Raw genomic sequence first — 19,442 nt, forward strand, 5'->3', positions numbered from 1 at the left:
TGCAGGTGCAGCGCCCGCGGCGCCTGTGGCTTTGCGGTGTCTGAGCTTCTAGGTACCAGTGGCTTCCCATCTGCCTGCTGACCCGAGTGGCCGGGAGCAAGGGCCAGCATCACCCGGGGACACTGGGCAGTCCACACCTGGGGGCACTGGGACCTGCCATTCAACCTGCCCACGCGCGCAGAAGAGCAGACGGAGGCCCAAGAACGTCCATGCACCGGCTCCCGCCTTGCCCTCCCACCTCCTCGGGGAAGCCTGCATTCCCCTGGGGAAGTCACACCGCCACCTCCTTGGGCCCCATCTGAGCCCGCTGTCCTGGGGAACCTAGACGCTGACCCAACTGTCCATCCCCCCAAGCCTCCTGCATCCCAGGTGACAGCCCCACACTGAAGCCATGGCTGGCGGGTCCCGGGTTAAAACACAGACGGCTGTCACTCCACGGCCGCAGACGGGCAACCAGGCGCAGGGCGCAGGAGGGCGTTGACACCTGTCTAAGACCCCCTTTGCTGGATGTGGCGCATTCTTCACCCTGAAAAGGAGGCGGTGCGAGCCCTGCGCAGGGGTGACCTCCAAGTTCCTCTGCTGCTGGGCCCCAGCCAGTCTCATCCCCAACCCCCACCCCCAGGGCAGGCCTCCGCGAGGTCAGAGGTCAGGTCCTGAGGCTGCAGACCCGGAGGTCCCGCCAGCCCGGCAGAGCCCTCCTCCCTGATACCCTGAGCACCAGCCAGCCTGGGACGTGTAATTCTGGGCTGTGTGACATCCAGTGCCCTGCATGCACCTCCTCGGCTGGCCGGGAGGACGTTCCCACGGCAGGAGGGGTGCCGGGGGCCGTGGGAATTCTTCCTAAATGGGGGCCTCCGGCTTGCTGGGGGTCTGCTCCTCTCCACCCCGCCCCTCCTGGTCAGTGGCTGCCCCGTCTCTCCACCAGCACCTGGGTGAGGCTATGAAAAAGCACAGCTTCTAGCAATAACGCGACGTGACTGACATCCAAGTCACACCGCACACTTTAAACCCCACTTCCCATAGTCAAGACTCCAGTCCCAAACTGGCAGGCGTGCCTGGGCCTGGACGGTGAGCCGTGTCCCCAGCCCCCTGTTCCTGTTGCATTTGCCCCTGAGCCAGGGGCCTCCGTCCATTCAAGGTGGAGCGTTCGCACCCAGGGCCCCTCGCGGGGATGCCCACGGGGTGAGACTTCATGTCCGGGTGAGACCAAGGTGCCAACGTAGCTAGAAAGCGTGGGGAAAGACCCCGTCCTCCCTCAGCCCCAAGCAGAGGGTGGCCCTCCCGAGAGAGAGACGGTGCCTCAGGGCCTCCAGTCCTGGGAGGGAGCCCAGGGAGGCGGGGGAGCGACAGGCCTGAGTCAGGAGCTCGGGACGGGCTCTCCTGTCACTGAGTTCAGTGACACTGACTGACAGATGGGAAGATGGCTGGGGGTCACCAACACCCCCAGCAACCCTGGCTCGAGTCAGGGGCCTGGATCCCAGACTCGTCTGCCCGACCTGGGCCTCCCCACCCTGCTTCCCTGGGAGCCCCGCTGCCTGCGGCGGCAGGACGTCGGGAGGAGCCCAGACACCTCGAGCGGTGGTGGGGACCTTCTAGAGGAGACGGGCTGGACCTCAAAGTTCCTGGCCACCAACCTCCCCAAAGTTTGCAGCTGAGCTCTTCCCCAAATTAACACAAACCATCTGCCCTAAATAATGCGCTGCAGTGGTTTCCAGAATATCCACAGCTAAGTGACATGATAGAGGAAATTTAAATCATTGTTCCTTGACTGACCTGAGGGAAAAAAGCAGCTCAAGTTTGTCATTTAAACTTACTATTGCATGAAAGACACTTTTTTTCCTTTATTGCTTTTCCTAGCTGTGTCTGAGTAAGATCAAGTCTATTAGACCTCTGGGCATAATTTATGTGAAGTGGTGAGAAGTTAACCTGACTTTATGTATATTTGAAGAAAATGACTATAAAACTCGCTTAAAGTCAACTTAGTCATTAAAAATGTCATTAGTAGACTATGTATGTGTCCCTTTTCTTTCTAAACTTTGCTTTGCCAAGGTGCTCAGTGAGTACTTCTGAGTAAACAGACACCCAGCAGCCGACGGGGACGCACTGGCATAACTTTTCACAGACTCCACCCCACCTGGACCACTCTCCCCAAGAAGCATCCTCTGTCCGCTGCATGCTAATGGAAGTAAATTTTTAGGGAATACATTCCCTGAATCAAGTTCCTGTAGGAAAAATGTTTTGCAAAGAAAAATCTCTTTCTTGTCTTGAATTCTTTATTCAGTAACAAGGATATAAAAGTGATTACTTCCTAATTCAAAAACAAAAGAAAAAAATCAGAAAAAGACAATAAATATTTTAAAAGGAAGAAAAAAACTGAATGAGAGGTTATATTAATTCAGTCAGCCATTCAACAAAAATTAAATGTCTCCTATGTAAAGGATTCTGGGGATACAGGAACAAATAAATCATAATTTCTGCCTTCAGAAAGTTTATAATCTAACTGAGGAACTGAGGAAATAAGCGAGTAAACAGGAAATTAATTATAAGCGGGTGTAGGGGGGGCACGGACGACAGAGCTGACAGATGTGATGCCGGCCAGTGGGGGATGCCCACATCAACCTGAGCCCAGAAACAGCGATGGGCACTGCAACAGGAAGGTGACAAAGGGCACCTCACAGCCTGAGGGGTCAGGAGAGTCTCCTCCGGAGAGGGCACGCCCAACTCAGTTTGTGAGGGTGACTGCGATCAAGGAGAAAAGGTGAAGAGTGAACAGACCAGTAGAGGAAACAGAATGAACAGGCAGAGGGGCAGGGGGGCTCCAGGCAGCCAGGTCCACGAGCCAGCGGGGCAGAGGCCATCCCAGGGCTGTTGGCCTGGAGGTGTTCTCGGGAGAAAGCTTGGGGAGGTCCAGGATCAGCGAGGACTGGTGAGGAGGACAGACGGAAGGGCTAAAATCTGCTGGAAGGAAGCTCAGTTGTGCTGCTGTGGTCCCGGGCAGACTGGACTAAAGCTGGGTGAGGACTGGATGAGACAGGAAAGGAAGGAGACATGTGAGGGAGCTTACAGAGGACGCAGAGCTGAGTTTTCTGCACTTCACATAAAGTAGTAAGATGCTGATCCCAGGAAACTGTTCCAAGGCACATGTGTGTGACAACCAGGGCAAGGAATGTTAAAGCAATGCAAAGAGAAACCATCCAAAACACTATAAGCAAATCAGCAGAGTCCTAAAAAACAACACGCATTCCACAGGAAGACAAGCAAAACTAAGCAGAGGAAGACGGACCAAGAGAAACGACGAGAAAAAAGCAGAATGGCAGATGCACGTGCTATCACGCCAGTAAGTACCTTGTTGTGAACAATCTGCTACTCCACTGAACAGACAGGTTATCAGAGCAGATAAAAACACACGTCCCAGCTAAGGCTGCTTAGAAAATCCCCTCATTCAACAACACACGTAGGTTAAAAGCAAAAGAATGGGGAAAGATATGCCACAGAAACATCATTTTTAAAAAAAAAGCAGGAGTTACTACATTATTAACAGATAAAATTGACTTCAAAGCAAAGAGAATTACTAGAGGCTGAGAGGGATGTTAAGGGACATCAGGGAAATAAAAGAAGTGAAAGTCAGACAGAGTGAGAAAGAAGGAACAACCCCGTGCCTATCTGGAGACAACACGGTTGTCCACACAAGGAATCCCAGAGAGTTTACCAAGAAAACAACAGCGACCCATAACAAAGAAGCAAGCTCGAGAGGATCACAGAATATAAGAGCAACACACAGAAGTCGATCACCTCTCTTTCCACGTGTGATAAAGATGAATGTGTGGAAGCCCAAGTTAAGAACACAGTGGTATTTACAATTGCCCAAAAGAAAACGAACCACTCAGGCACACACTTGACGGAATGTGTGCAGGGTCCATATACTGAAAATTGCAAAGTGTTGATGAAGGAAATGAAGGAACATCTAAACAAGTGGTGAGACATACCATGTTCATGGATAGGAAGACACACCATGGCAAAGATGTCAATGGCCCCTAAACGTACATAAAAACAAATAGATAGAAGTGTTATGTGCAAATTCATATTATTTATATGTTAATAGATTATGTAACTATTACATAAATATAAACACACACTCGTATGTATGGGTTAAATGTAGGTCCGAGTAATTCCTACCAAGATCCCAGCAAGGATTTCTGCAGACACAGACAAGCGAATAAGGCTATGGATCAGGAGACGCCACCCTGACCCTGAGGAGCAGAGTGGGAGGAGCTGCTTTACCCACGTCAAGCCTCCCTCCACCGCTGCAGTAACCAGGACCGCACGGCGCCAGTGGAATGGACACAGAGACCAGGGGAACTGAAGCGGGAACCGAGAAGTGCACCCACACAGATGTGCAGGATTTATTTTTGGCAAAAGCACAAAAACATCTCAATGGCAGACAACTTTTTCAACAAATGGTGCTGGAGCCACTGGACACCCATGTGCAGAAATGACCAACCTTGACCTGAAGCTGACCCCTCACACAAAAATGAGCTCCAAATGGATCATGAGATTAAATGTTAAAGGCAAACGTATAAAACCTTTAGGAAAAGACAGAGAAATTTTGGGACTTGGGCTAGTCAGGAAAGGATTAGACTGACACAAAAGCACCATCTATCAAGGAAAAAAACTGGTAACTCGGCCACATTAAAATTACAGGCGTTTTATGAAAACCCACGTGAAGAGAATAAAATGATAATGTAAAGGCCGGGAAGAAATGTTTACACACAGCTGACACAGGACTGTACCCAGAAAATATATATATATATATATATATATATATTTTTTTTTTTTTAAGCAGTGGTCCTGGGGATTTAACCCAGGACCGTGCACATGCTAAGCATGTGCTCTACCACTGAGCTATGCCTTACCCCCAGAATATATTTTTTTAAAAAACTGTCAAAACGCAACAATAAAAGCAAACGATTTAAACTGTGTGGGTAAAAGATACGAACAGACATCTCACTGACAACGTCTACAGACGGTTAGTAAGCACATCCCAGCCTTCAGGGAAACGCAAATTCAATCCTCGATGAGATGCAGCTGCCAGAGGGGCCAAGGTGGAAAAGATGACTGCACCAAGTTCCGAAGAAGGTGCTTCCGTCACACTGTTAGTGGAATGTGAGACGGTGCGGCTCCCTGAGAATGGTCCGTCAGTTTCTTACAAAACCAGGCATTCACCCACCTGACAACCCGTTTACACATCCGTCTTCATAGCACTTAAAGTCTGCGAACGGTCTCCAGGGTTGGGGCCCAGAGGTGGGGGTGCAGAGGAGATGGGTGCCACACAGGCTCTGCAAGACAGGGCGTACGGCTCTGCGACCTCAGTGGGGGTGGGGGTGGGGGTGGGAAACTGGACCGGAGACAAGACTGCCCAGGTCCCAGGACACACACAAGGGCACCGGGCGAAGCCGGGGGTCTGCGTCAGACCGGTGAGTGTTTCAGTGTCACTGTCCCAGTTGTGAAGAGACTGCAGGTTTCCAAAATGTCCACATCGGGGGGTGGGGGCGCAGACAAGGGCAGAGAGGATCTCTCTGGACCGTTTCTCGCAGCCAGATCTGAGTCGGTGACTATCTCTATAAAATTCCAATCAAAGCAAAAAACATGTTCGCTTTCGCTAACTAACGTGTAACTAAGGAAACGAGATTTATAGACGACACGTGTGAAGCCCTGTGAGGGGCTGTTCCCGAGTGGGCGGGACCGCAGCTGGGGGAGCGGGCGGAGTCCTGGAGGAGGCAGCTGCCTCTTGGCGGGTGACCCTGGGCAACAGGGATTAAAGCTCAGCTGGAGGGACCGTTCTCAGCTGTCTCACTCTTCTGCATCAGAGCTGGCGAGGGTTCCGGGCTCCGGCAGCATCTGGTCTCTATTTACTTCCACTTTGCCCGAGTTACTAAGGGAGAGGCTGCGGACTGCTGTCCAGAGAAACTCCAGGGGCAGGAGTTCTCAGGCCTTGAGAACATCGTCCAGGGTCCTGAGTCGGACACGGTGATGTTCTCGGGACCAGACAAGGAGCCTGGTCAGGAGGGAGACCGCGAAGGCCGCCGTCGACCAGAGGGGGTTTTGACACTCTTGCTCAGAAACCCCCACCTTTCGTCGAGCGGTTAGTAAACGTCGGTGGGGAACAGACCACGTGGGGAAGGCGAACGTGATTCCTGCGCCTCCTTCCTCAGAAGCGTTTCCCTCAGGTTCTCGTGAAAACTGGGAAAGACACATGAATAAACCTAAATTTAACCAAACGTAGATATTTTATAACATCTTCCAGATAATATTGAGGAAGTATTTTAAGCCAAATCAAAAAAAGAAAGAAAGAAATCACAGGCAAATGAGGGTATTTCCCTCCCACCACCATCTTCCTCCTCCTCTCACTAGTCATTGTTCACAAAGATCATCTCAAAACACCCCCAGACTTTCTGTTTAGAACGTGTTTGGTTCACACCAGTTGGAAGGTGTCTCATTCAGCAGATCCGATCAGTCAGAATTTGCACGACTCTGCAGGGCTCGCACGCAAGGGAACCGCGGGCTCTGGAAGCAGCTCCTCAGTCTGGGGCACGACGGCTCACCGCCCCTTCATTCGCTTGTTCACTGCGCCGTCCCCGCGGCCGGCTTGTCGCCGACGCACGCCACGGAAAGGCGATGGTGACGGCTCAGGTCTCCGCCGCTGAAAACGGCAGCATTCCCACAGACTGCCCCTTCAGGCCGAGGGCCAAGCGTTCGTTTCCAGCAATTCTGATGCCGTGTCTCCCGGGCCCAGGGAGGACCGTGCGCTGGGGAGGAGGGAGGGGGCCGACAGCTGCTGGCCCAGCTCTCCTGCTGCGGCCCCCCTTCAGGCCTGAGCCCGCTGGGGCCCAGCTCCCCCCTTCAGTGGCAGAAGTCGTGCCATCCTTCCCTGCATCTGCCCCCCCAGTGTTCCTCGCACGGGGGCTCTGGGACTCTACAACAAGATCTGCACTTGGAATCTGACGTATTACACAACTAAGTTAGCGTACATTTAACTGAGTCTCTCAGAAAACTACCCCAGTGTTACTGCATTTTAAATTGTAATTACAGCTATTAAATAAAAGTCTCTTCAGAGATGTCCTTGCTCCGGCGATCACGATGGTCCCTCCCCATCCCTGCTCTAAAGGGAAGAAGAAGGCTGCAGCCTCACTGCCACCAGGAGCTGTCCCAGGACGCAGACAGAACCAGCCAGCTGAGCTCGGTCCCGGGGCAGGTGCAGCGAGGGGAACACAAGACGAGGCTCGGTGACAGCTCTGTCCTGGGGCTCCGCTGAGCCAGGCAGGGAGGGCTTCCGGGAAGCCAGTGTGAGGCGGGCACCCTGGCACCTGCCGGTCAAGTCATCTTAAATGATGCCATACGCAAATCCAAGGAGGGGACCTGCTATCCAAGGGTCTGCGTGAACTGAGTGCCTGTTTAAGGGCAGATTTCTCCCAAAGTTCTGGTCCATATGTGGCTGGCCCATCCCAACCTGCAGGGCCTTTAGACCCACCCCTCCATCCTCCAGACTCAGGACCCAGCAGCACCGTCTGACTCCCCTCCCTCTGACAGCACGGAAACCCTGCCTTTATGGTCAGCAGCATCTGGGGTCCGTCTACTTACTACAACCTCCGCTTTGGTACAACCAACGTCGTCTGTCTTGCTACGAGTTCTTGAGCCGTAAACTGCCTCCCTCCATTCACACCTGCCCCTTCAGTGCTCTCAGGAGGGGCTTGAGAAACTCTGTGTCACGGGGCACAGTGTGGTTTTCCCATTGAGGCCAGAGCCAAAATGAGATGTTCATAGAATAAGTGGTGAAATCCAGGTGAAGTCTATGGTTTACTTAACCCTATGGGACCAATGCTGATTTTGTCATTTTGAGAAATGCAGCATACTCATGGAATACGTTAACATTAGGGGAAGTGGGGTGAAGGGTTCATAGGAACGCCCTGTACTTTCCTTTGGAACTCCTCTGTAAATCTAAAATGATCCAAAATAAAAGTTCTAAAATATGACAGACTTTAATACCACAGCCCCCTCCTGTACCTCCACCACCAGGCACGCTCCTGCCTCGGGGCCTTTGCACGTGACACCCCGCCCCCAAATGCTCACATGGTTGTGTGACCATCCGAACTTCCCCTAGGTCTTCACTCAGTCAGTCTTCCTGGCCAGCCTGTCTGAACAGCACCCCACCTCCTCCGCGTCTTCCTCCCTCTGTCTCACTTTTCTTCATGGCACGTGTCACGTGCTTTGCATGTTCTTACCCGTGACGGTTACTGCCTGTCTCACCTACCAGGACAGCTCCTCTGTCGAGGCAGATCTGTTCGTCTTGCTCACAGACTCCCGGGGTCGAGCACAGCACCTGCGCTTAGACGCCACGTTCTGTGAACGAAGGAAGGAAGGAGGGACCGTGCGGGCTCAGCACTCTGTGCACTGAGCTTGTTATCACACTTCCGTGGGGAAAGCACCGTCTGACAACCGACATGGATCTGGAAATTCTGGGAAAGGAGGGATCACCTCCTAAGGTCAGGAAGTTAGCTGCCGGGATTCATGTGAAACCCCTCCTGGGGCCTCCAGCTGCTGGTTCCCACGGGAGGACCTTGGAATCACCACTGCATCGTCGCAAGAGGAAACCTGAACAGACTGAAAAATAACCCCTGTTCTCGGGGCCACGGAGACCAGAGGGTACAGGGCCCGGGGGCCGCGGGGAGCGGAGGGCACAGGGCCCAAGGGCCAGGTGGGCATGGGGGCCCTTCCCCGGAGCAGAGCCCCAGGGGCAGGCACCGCTGTGGGAGCCGGAGTGGGCGCGGCTGTGACTGGGGGAGCTGGGGGCTCCGTGTAGGCGGGCCTGGGAGTTCGCCCTCCTGGGGCCTTGCCTCCAGGAGCTGGACCGGGTTCCCACAGCACAAGTCAGAGAAGATCCCCTCGGCCCTCGGCCAGGAGAGGGAAAACATGTTGAAAAACACCAGAACACTCTGTTCTTCACAAGACCCGTTCTCGGGGAAAACTAGGTGACCAGAGCCTAACCAGCCAAGGTTTTATCGGAGACTAACCGAGCGGGGGGAGGGCAGTGCCCACAACCAGCCAGCTCCAGCCATCCTGTCCTTAAGGGGTGGGGGAATAAATACAGCCTGGGGAGCAAGAAATAAACCCGCCTTGTTCATGGTGACGTGATCATCTATGTGGAAAATCCGGGAGGAAAAAGGCATGGACCCCCGAATATATATATAAAACACGTGTCTCTCCTTCCAGCATGGGCTCTAAACTCTCGCACAAAGATCAGCCACCTGGACTTTCCTCTTTTTTCCTCTCTCAACATAGAAATCTCCAAGATAAAAATGCCAATTCTGAGATGCAAAAATTAAGGCTGCCTGGGGCACTTTGCAAGTATCGGGGAATAAATTATTCCTATTTAGACTCTGTGGCACAGAAAGAAATTTGACCTGATTCCTTTAAAAGAATGATTTCATAAAACTGATCCAAGTGTCTAGAAACTGCCAACCTACCCTTGAATCTGTTAGACCCTCTGAATGAACCCAGACAGGAGCACCGGGGAAAGAAGCTGGTTTGTGACACCTTCTGTGGCTTCAGGGACAGAAGTGACCTTGACATCTGCATCACAGAGATTCCTTAAAAAACTGAAAATAGACTTACCCTGTGATCCAGCAATCCCACTCCTGGGTACATATCCAGAGGAAGCTCTAATATGAAAAGACACATGCACCCCAGTGTTCACAGCAGCACTATTTACAATAGCCAAGACATATAAACAACCTAAATGCCCATCGAAGGATGACTGGATAAAGCTGTGGTATATTTATACAATGGAATACTACTCAGCCATAAAAAATGAAACCATAACGCCATTTGCAGCAGCATGGATGGACCTGGAGATTGTCATACTAAGTGAAATAAGTCAGACAGAGAAAAACACATCTCATAGGATGATATCACCTATGTGGAATCTAAACAAATAACACAAATGAACTTATTTATGAAACAGAAACAGATTCACAGACATAAAAAACAAACTGATGGTTATCAGTGGGGAAAGGAGGTGGGGAGGGATAATTTAGGAGTTTGGGATTAGCAGATACAAACTACTGTATAGAAAACAGATAAACAGCAAGGTCCTACTGCAGAGCACAGGGAACTGTATTCAATACCTTGTAACAGCCTGTGATGGAAAAGACTATGTGCACAACTGAACCCCTGTGCTGTGCACCAGAAAGCAGCACAGTGCTGTAAACCAGCCGTAGCTCAATTAAAAAAATAAGGCTTCATTTGCTCTTCTGTCTTTCTCCGTCCTTCTCCAATATTCCTCAAAGCCGACTGTAATTAGCTGGAGAAAGCCACGCAAAGCTGCCTGGGATCAAGCACTCCTCCCTCCCAGACGTAGACGCCTCCTCACACACGGAAAGAAAAGAAAACGGATGGAAGCGCCTCCGCCACGCTGAACTAGCTCACCAGCACTGTGGGTCCAAGGGGCAAAAACAGACCAGATGCGGGCAGGCTTGGAAAGGGCGCCAGCTGGAGAGGACGGTGGCCTGGGGCCGCTGCCGTGGAGGACACTGCCTGCGTTTTCCTTAACACGCAAGCTTGAGTCGAAGGCAGGGCCCAGGACAGTCCCAGGAGAGGCTCCCGGCCTGCCCACACGCAGCCCTCCTCCCCCTGGGCTCCGCCCGCCAGGCCTGTCCTGAACTCCCCCTGGCGTCCCCGTGTCACTGCCATTCCTGACATCCCAGACCCCAGACCCCAGACCCTGCCGCCACCCACATCCCGCTCTTCCTTGGAAGCTGGCCTCCTGCCTGCAGCGCCCATCAGACAGCCCTTCCTCACTGAGGCCTGGCGGCGGGGCCCGCTCTCCCCAATGTGTCCGCAGTGTCCAGGCTGGCGAACACAGATGCAAGGGCTCTGTGGGGTCCAACACTGTGCGTGGAGGACAGAACACAGGTCTTTGGAAGATGCTCGACTCCCCCATCCCACCCCTTCCCGCAGCCCCTCCTCCTCCTGACCCCAGGACAGCTCTCCGAGGGTCCTCCCCTGTCTTTCTCTCCCCTCCTGGTAGGCTGTTCAGTGACCCTACAGCAACCAGGTACAGCCCCAGGGCGCAGAGGAAAGGGCGCCAGCCCTGGACCCCGACGCCTCTGGGCGGTTCTGCCTCTGGAAGGTGCCTCTCTCCCAAAACACCAGCCTTCTTCTGCCCCAAACTCCATGCAGAGATGGAATCTTCACACTGCAAATTACAAGCCTATCCAAATGCTGGGATTTGCATTCAGACCGACTCATCCCCGAATTGTCAGGCGTGAGCCAGGCCCTGGAGCGGCTCCAAGGGGACTCGGGCAGCACCCTCAGGGCTGTGCTGCCCCAAAGTCCCACCCCAGCCCAATCCCAACCAGCGCCAGTCAGATGGGCCCACTCTGGCCAGGGGTGCCCACCTCCCCAGAGTGAACCCCCCAGCCAGGGGCAGCCAGGCCAGTCCAGATGCAGATGTGGGAGCCGGGCTGGGGCTGCTCACCTGCTCCAGCCCAACCCGGGCTGATTCTGTCCACCTCCTGGCCCCAGCCCAGCGCCCACTGCACCTGACGTGCAGGGTTTATCCCGGCCCTTCCCAGGCCAGCCTGCACATCACTCCTCTGCTCTTGTTCTCTGGAATAACTTGTGCTTCCCTCTGGTATTTTGGAAAATCACACGAAGAAGTCCCAAACGGGTCATTTAAAGTGAGTATTGTCCTAGTCGTCCAAGCTCTTTGCTTTGAAAACAGATCAATAACCTGGAAGAACAGAATGCCTTTTGGCCCCACTGGGCCTTACGGCCAGGGCAGCATCTGTACTGAGTCAGGGGGAAGGCCTGCATGTCTCCCCACCTCACCCCGTCAGCCCCACCCACCTGCCCCCTCACCCCCGTCAGCCCTGCCCACCTGCCCACCCCCACCTCACCCCCCACACCTGCCCACATCCATATTTCTCCTCCATCTGCTCTGCCACCTGCTGTGAGTCTGTGACCCTTCCTGTGGGCGGCCCACCTGTTGGTTCCTGACTGTGCCTTCTGTTCCCCACTCCCCCTGGGTCACGGCAGGATTATTTTCGGGCTGACTCATCTGCCCCGCTGTCTGGCAGCCATCCGCCCTGGCCCAGCTCCACTGGGAAGCAACTTCCACTCAGGGATCTGGGGGCCGGCCCCGCCCACGCACCCCGGGGCCCCACCCTGACGCGGGGCTGCCGGCCCTTCGGGGGACCCTGCACCTGCTTCGGGCTGTACCCGGGTCAGCTGTCCGCCCATCTGCTCTGAAGCCCCAGTGTGCTCGCCGTGGAATCGCTCCCTCTGTCACAGCGTATGGTCCCCAAGGCCATGGCTCAGACCCAAGTTCACAACCACGTGGCCTTTAATGTCCTGTGAACCAAGACAAAGTGTGGAGCTTTAGGACCTACACCAGCCTGTGCACGCGACCGGCAGAGTCCCCGAGGCAGGGCCTGGGCCGCCATCCGGGTGTGACTGTGTGGACCGAGGAGGGACCTGGGGCAGGCTCTGCAGGGAGGGGTGGCGCAGCGAGGGGAGAGACGCAGTACAAACGATCAGATACCAGGGACATGGTAGTTCTATTTTTTATTTGATTTTTTCCAGTTTTATCGAGAAATAATTGACCTGCATCCCTGTGTAAGTTTAGGGTGTCCGGCGTGAGGCTGTGACTTACATACGTCGTGAAATGATCATCGCAGTAAACGTAGTGAACATTCATCCTCTCGCGTAGATACGAAAGTTAAAATACGCATCTTCCCTGCTGGTGAGGGCTCCTGGGACGTCCTCTCTCCACAGCCTTCCCACAGGCAGGACAGCAGCGCCAGCGCCAGTCCCGTCAGCACCTCACGCCCCGGCACTTCCGTATCCTGTGGCTGGAGGCGGGGACCTGTGACCACCTTCCCTCAGTTACCCTCCCCTCCCCCCCACCTCTGGTAACCACAGATTTAACCCCTTTTCCTATCAGTGTTGTGGGTTTTACACGTTATGTTTGTAGATTCTGTCTAAGGAGATCATACAGTGTTTGCCTTTCTCTCTGACTCATTTCACTTACTTTCACATGGTCCCCTCAAGGGCCATCCGTGTTGCTGCAGGTGGCAATGCTTCCTTTTTCTCCCGGCTGAGTAACATTCCATTGCACGTACACACCGCATCTCCTTCACCCACCCGTCCATCGGCGGGCACCTGGGTTGCTTCCACGTCTCGGCTGTGGCAGACAGAGCTGCAGGGAGTGTGGGGGTGCAGACAGCTAGTGTTTTCATCTCCTTTGGATAAACACCCAGAAGTGGTAGCTCTATTTTTAATTTTTTGAAGAATCTCCATACTGTTTCCCTTGGTGGCTGCACCAAATTACATCCCCACCAACAGTGCACAAGGGTTCCCTTTTCCCCACACCCTCGGCGACTCTCCTTGCTTGCTGTCTTTTTGACGACAGCCGTTCAGACAGATGCGAGGCGATGCCTCACTGCGGTCCTGATCTGCGTGTCCCTGATGCTCAGGGGTGCTGAGCACTGCTTCAGGTAACTGTTGGCCATCTGTGCGTCTTCTCTGGGAAAAGTACCTGTTCAGCTCCTCCACCCACTCTTTGATTGGATTGTTTGTTTTTCGCTATTGAGTTGCATGAATTCTTCGTGTGCTGGATATTAACCCTTATCAGAAGTGTGGTTTGCAGATTTTTTTTCCCTTTCCATAGGTTATATTTTCGCTGTGACGGTTCCCTTTGTGGGCAGAAGCCTTGTAGTTCGATGTAGTCCAACTTGTTTATTTTGTATCTGCTTGCTTGTGGTTTAGGTGGGATTTCCAAGAAATCATTATCAAGACCCATGTGAAGGAGATTTTTTCCCATGTTTTTTTCTATAAGTTTCACAGTTTCAAATCTTACACTGAAGTCTTCAATCCATTGTGAGATAATTTTTGTGCACTTCCATTCTTTTACATGTGAGTGTCCAGCTTCCCCAGCACCGTTTACTGAAGAGACTGTCTTTCCTCCAGTGCATATGCGTGGCTCCCTTGTCAAATACTAGCTGACTTTACAGGCTTGGGTTTATTTCTGGGCTTTTGATACTGTCCCAGGATTATTTTAAAGTAAAATACATAAATTCCAGAGGATTTCTCACTTCCAACACGATTTAGGGCAGACGATGTAAGAAAACTTCTAATGAGCTGATGGAATAATGGTGAATACTTCCCTGCCATAATAGGAACATAGAGGCAGTCACTACACTCTTTGGTCTTTTTTATTAAAGAGCAAGTGCATGATTTTACCTCATTTCTCTGCTTCCCCGATGGCTCACGTGGGGAAGAGGAGGGCTCACCGAGGTCCCCGTGTGTTTTTGGAAAATCCCAGGCCCCCTTCTCAGTCACTGGGACCCAGGACAGGGGCACTGGGACCCAGGTACAGCGCTGTGACCCCACAGGACGCCTGTCCTCTGCACGTCAACCAGCAGAACATCTTGTTCATGTCTGCACTGAACCCAGAGTCACCTCGCTGCCTCGCTTTCCACGGGCTCACAAAAGCCAAGCTCAGCCAATCCCAAGAACGGAACAAGCATGATGGGTTTCTTCGCCCCAAACAGAGACCCTGGCACACCCAGCAGGACTGCCACCCGGCCCCGGGCACACGCAGCCCCAGCTGACTCCTGGCTGTCTCGCCACTGGTGCCGAGAGCTGCAGGCTCCCGGGAGGGTGAAAGAATGCTCTAGAATGCACGGGCAGTCACAGCTGGAGAAGTCATTGAAATGCAATATCAGCCCCCAAATGGTCATCAGTTACTCTTTGAGACTTATGAATGGTTAAAGAAATGGAATCCACCTTCAGGAAATAATGTTTCTTTCTGTCTCATCCTATCCCATCCTCCCCTAGAGGCTGTGCGGTGGTGGAAAACCAGGGCTGTGGCCATGAGCGGCCCGCAGCATCCCTGAGAGCCGCGGGAGGAGGAAGGGTCCCAGCGGCGCGGGGCTTCAGAGGGGAAGCCAGAGGAATGGAGGCCGTGTCGGCATGTGGGGCCAGGAGCCCCACTTCCTGACTGCGGTCCACCTGACAGTCCCTACGTCCAAGGAACATGTGACAAGCTCCACCCCTGCTCCTGCGCCTTCGCCCCACAAGCACCTGTGGAGTCCCGGTCACGTGCCAGGTGTCCAGCCAGGTGCTGGACAAACACACCCACGGAAACACATGGTCTGCTCTCTTGCAACCAAAGCAGCAGGAAAAATCACCTCTCTATGACCCAAAGAATATTCTCTACAAATGTGATGAATGTCTTGAAGAAAAGTAAAAGTCGCTGTGAGAGTATAACCAGGGCGCCCTCGCTGGCTGTGGGGAGGTCTGTGAAAGCCTTCCGGGACATCCTCGGGGGAGCAGGGGAGGCGGCCAGGCTGGGAAGTGGCGCTGGGGAGGAAGCAGGCACTCCAAGAGGACAGGGGAGCTCGGGAAGACCCCAAGAGGGGCCTGGAAACAAGCACAGAACAAAGCCCAGAGTGGCTGGCGGGGCCACCAGGCACCGGTGGGCAGGGCTCTGCACCACCCACAGCGTCCACACCGGGAACGGGGCCCCGCCCAGCCTCATGCAGCAGAATGGCTGCAGTGAGCGCGGGATGGATGTGCACAACTCACATCATCAACACTGGGAATCGGGCAGTGGGACGGAGGGTAGTTATGTGTCTGTGAATCTGCACAACTCACATCGTCTACGCTGCAGTGACAGAGGATGGACAGGAGGCCAAGGAGCAGATTATGAGGGGCCCTCTCGCCCTTAGGAATGTGTTTAGCTGCAAAGACAGGACAAGAAAGCCAAGGAAAGTGGCCACACAAATCTGAACTTGCTTCTCCCAGGCAGATGGCCAGGTTGGGCTCGAGGGGCTGCCCCCCACCCCTGGCTCGTGCACCGGCGGCGCGCTGAGCTCTTCCTCCCGCCCCGAGACGGCTCTGCACCTCCAGGTAGCACTTCCTCGTTCCCGACCAGGAAGGGCTGGGGGGCCTGCCCTTTCCTCCCCGGAAACCTTTCCTCCTCGGGGAGGGACGGAGGGAGACGGCACGTGCGGGGGCAGCTGGCATCGCGTGTCTCCACGGCCTCACTTGGCCCAGTCGGGACCTGGGGCCTTAGAAGTCAAAGGTCTCAACCTGTCGTCCATCGAATATGGTCCCAAACAAGGCACATCACTAGCACACTTCTGACGAGTGTGCAGGCTTCCCGGAGAGGATGGGCACGGCTCTGGCCCCGAATCCAGCTCCCTCTGGTTGTGCAGATTCCTTGAGGACTTGAGGGAAGGGCCCACGTGCCTTCTTCCTTGCAGCCGGCGCCTCGTACCATGCTGGGCACTCATTTCGCATCTGTGCCCAGAGCAGGTGCGCACCATCTGCCAGCGGGCGCCGCGTCGGGTCCCAGAGTGGAGGCTCTTGGCGGTTCATCTAGACGCATCCCAGGGGCAGGTCAGTCTCACCAGAGATTCTGCCGGCACCACCCCTCCAGAAGGAGAGGCCCCTGACAGCCCGAGTGACAGCGTGCCAACAGTGACACAGCTCATGCTCTGTCAGTCCCTTAGAGCAGAGGGAGAGGGGCCAGTAAACCACACTCCACCAAGCTGCCGACCTCACGTTGCCTGGAGAACACGGAGACGTGAGGGACTTGCACAGTTCCCTTTCCTCTCTGCCACAAATGGCAGAATTTAAACTCATTCCAGGATGAGCGTGGCCGTTACACTGTGAGAAAGTGTATTCCGCAATAAACAGAGGCTACCAGGTCCTCATCTTGCCCTCCTGCTCCTTCCCCCAGAAGCCCCGACGAGTCTCCCCCAGGGCCGCCAAGTCGGCTTCACCTGCGAACGTTGGCAGAGAGATGACGGCCAGGGCTCCACGCCCGTAAACCCCGAGCCTGCGCAGAGGGTGAGTGCAACAGGCTGTGCGGGGCCACCGTTTCCTTTCTAATAGTCCATAAAACGTAAGTCTTACGTGTCTTGAGAAAACATGATGTCATAGCAGGTGACGCAGTGGGAGGTCGGTCTCTAAGCTCTGACCGTCCACTTCGCTGTCCCCAGCTGACTCTTCTGTTTGCAATGAGACCACAATTAAATGCAGGGTTCAGCTGCGAAGGTCAAGGATAAGCAAGCACTGTCTGAAAAGAAAATGACAAATCTACAGAAAGCCGGAGTAAAATCAGGTGAAGCCGCCCTGCATCAGGTAAATATGGCGAAAAATCAAGTCGGTAGCATCAAAGGAGAAACATAAAATACGGGGTTAGCTGCCATTAGTTGCTTGGGCAGAAACAGGTGGAAGACAGATCGCTGGTTTCCTGTCTCAAAGTGGCGATAATACTGGTGACAAGGCTGCGGAGTCCCTTGTCCTTGTCACCGTCACTGACTTGCAGGGTTGGGTAACTTACGCAGTCTCACGGTGCGGGGGAGGGGGCGGCTCTCTGAGAGGGCGCTGTCCACGCCAACCCCAGGGCCATCCTGCAATTGAACACCACCTTGCTCCCCAAAGGACAGAAGGAGAGACGCCCTTGCAGTCTTCTCCCCCCTCACTCCAACAGTGAGAATAACAAAGGGCAACGCTGAGCACGGGTGTCTTTCCGCTTGCACCCGCTTCAGTTCCTCTCGTCAGTGTCGCACGCTTTTCCGAGCGCAGGTCTTTTGCCCCCTTAGATTTATTCCTGGGGATTTTATTCCTGTTGATGCCACTGTAAATGGGACCGTTTTATTAATTTCTCCTTCTGACAGCTTGTCGATAGTGCATAGTGTATAGAACACATTTTAAACACGGGCAGAAAACCTGCATAGACGTGTTTCCACAGAAGACATCCGGGCGGCCACCGGGCGCAGGAAAAGAGAAAAGGAAGTCAAAGCCACGAGGTACCACCTCACCCCGGTCAGAACGGCTGTCACGGAGAGACAGCAACCGACCAGCGTGGCGAGGGTGCGGGGCAAGTGGACCCTGTGCCCTGCTGGTGGGAATGCAAATCGGTGCAGCCCCGTGGAAAACAGCGCGGAGGGTCCTCAGAAAGTTAAAAATGGAACTGCTATACAACTCAGCCATCCCAGGTCTGGGCATTTTTCTGAAGAAAACGAAACACTAATTAGAAAAGATACGTGCCCCTGACGTTCACAGAAGCCAAGACACGCGAGCAGCCTGCGGCGGCCACACCATCAAAAGCAGACAGTGGGGGTGGGCGCAGCCCAGCAGGGGTGCGCGTGCTCAGCACGCACGAGGTCCTGGGCTCGGCACCCAGCACCTCCATAAGAAAATGAACTGGGGAGTGTTCCTTCTACACTTTCCAGGGAGAGAATGTGAAGAATTGGTGTTAATTGTACTCTTGGTAAAATGTTTTGGTAGAATTCTCAGGTGAAACCATCTGGGCCTGGAGATTCGTTCCGGGGGTAGACATTTAATTACCAACTGAACCTCAATGACAGTCACGGGGCCATTCTGAATGTCCCCTCCCAGTCCACAGAGTGTGTGCTTTTGAAGGAGTTGGTCCATTTCCCGGAAGGTGTGTGTGTGTCTGTGTGTGTGTCTCTGTGTGTGTGTTGGTCTGTGTCTGTGTCTCTGTGTGTCTGTGTCTGTGTGTGTGTGTCTCTGTGTGTGTGTCTGTGTGTGTGTGTCGGCACCGGTTCCCCTGTGAGGACCACAGATCTGCGGCAACACCCCGTTTCAGCCCCAGGAAGGAACAGCAGCATCCACAGTTTCTGTCTCGGTTTTGCCCTTTGTCAGTCTTGCTAAAGATGTCCTGAATTTGTGGATATTTTCAGGAAGCCAGATTCTCGCTGAGTTCACTTCATTGTTTTTCTGTTTCAGATTCCTCGGTTCCTGCTCAGGCCCCCACGACGTCCCTCCGTCTCGTGGCTCTGACTTCGGCCCTTCTTCTCCAGGCTGACTGAGACGGGTCTCAGACTGTTAATCTGAGCATTTTCTAGTGTAAGTATTAGTGCTGCGAAGTCCCTGCTCGCCGCTGCCCTGGCTGAATCCCACACGTCCTGACACGTTGCACTTCAATTTTCCCTCAGTTTGACGTGTGTTTTAATTTCCTTTGGGACTTTTCCTGAGACCTGTGGGTCACAGGGAAGTGTGCTGTCCGGCTGTTTCCCTGTTACCTTTCTGTCGCTGATCTCTTCTTTCGGTCCGTTTAAGTCGTAGAACATACTCGGGCCGTGTCTGTTCTTTCACACCCCTAGGGCCTCGCCCCCAGCAGACTATGGTCTGTGTTGGAAAACGTCCCTTGAGAGCTTGAAAAGGTATGGACGTCCTGCTGTTGCTGGATGGGGGGTTCCATCAACGTTCACCACGGCTGATGCTTGAGGCTGACTTTAAATTCTTCTGCTGTCTGTCTAGTTGGTCTGTCGGATGCCGAGAAAGGGCCATTTGCAGTCACACCTGTGGGTCCGCCTGCTGCCCTCAGCTCCCACACGGTGGCCGGC

The sequence above is a fragment of the Camelus ferus genome, chromosome 29 (assembly GCF_009834535.1).
Source record: "Camelus ferus isolate YT-003-E chromosome 29, BCGSAC_Cfer_1.0, whole genome shotgun sequence".
NCBI classification, from domain to species: domain Eukaryota; kingdom Metazoa; phylum Chordata; class Mammalia; order Artiodactyla; family Camelidae; genus Camelus; species Camelus ferus.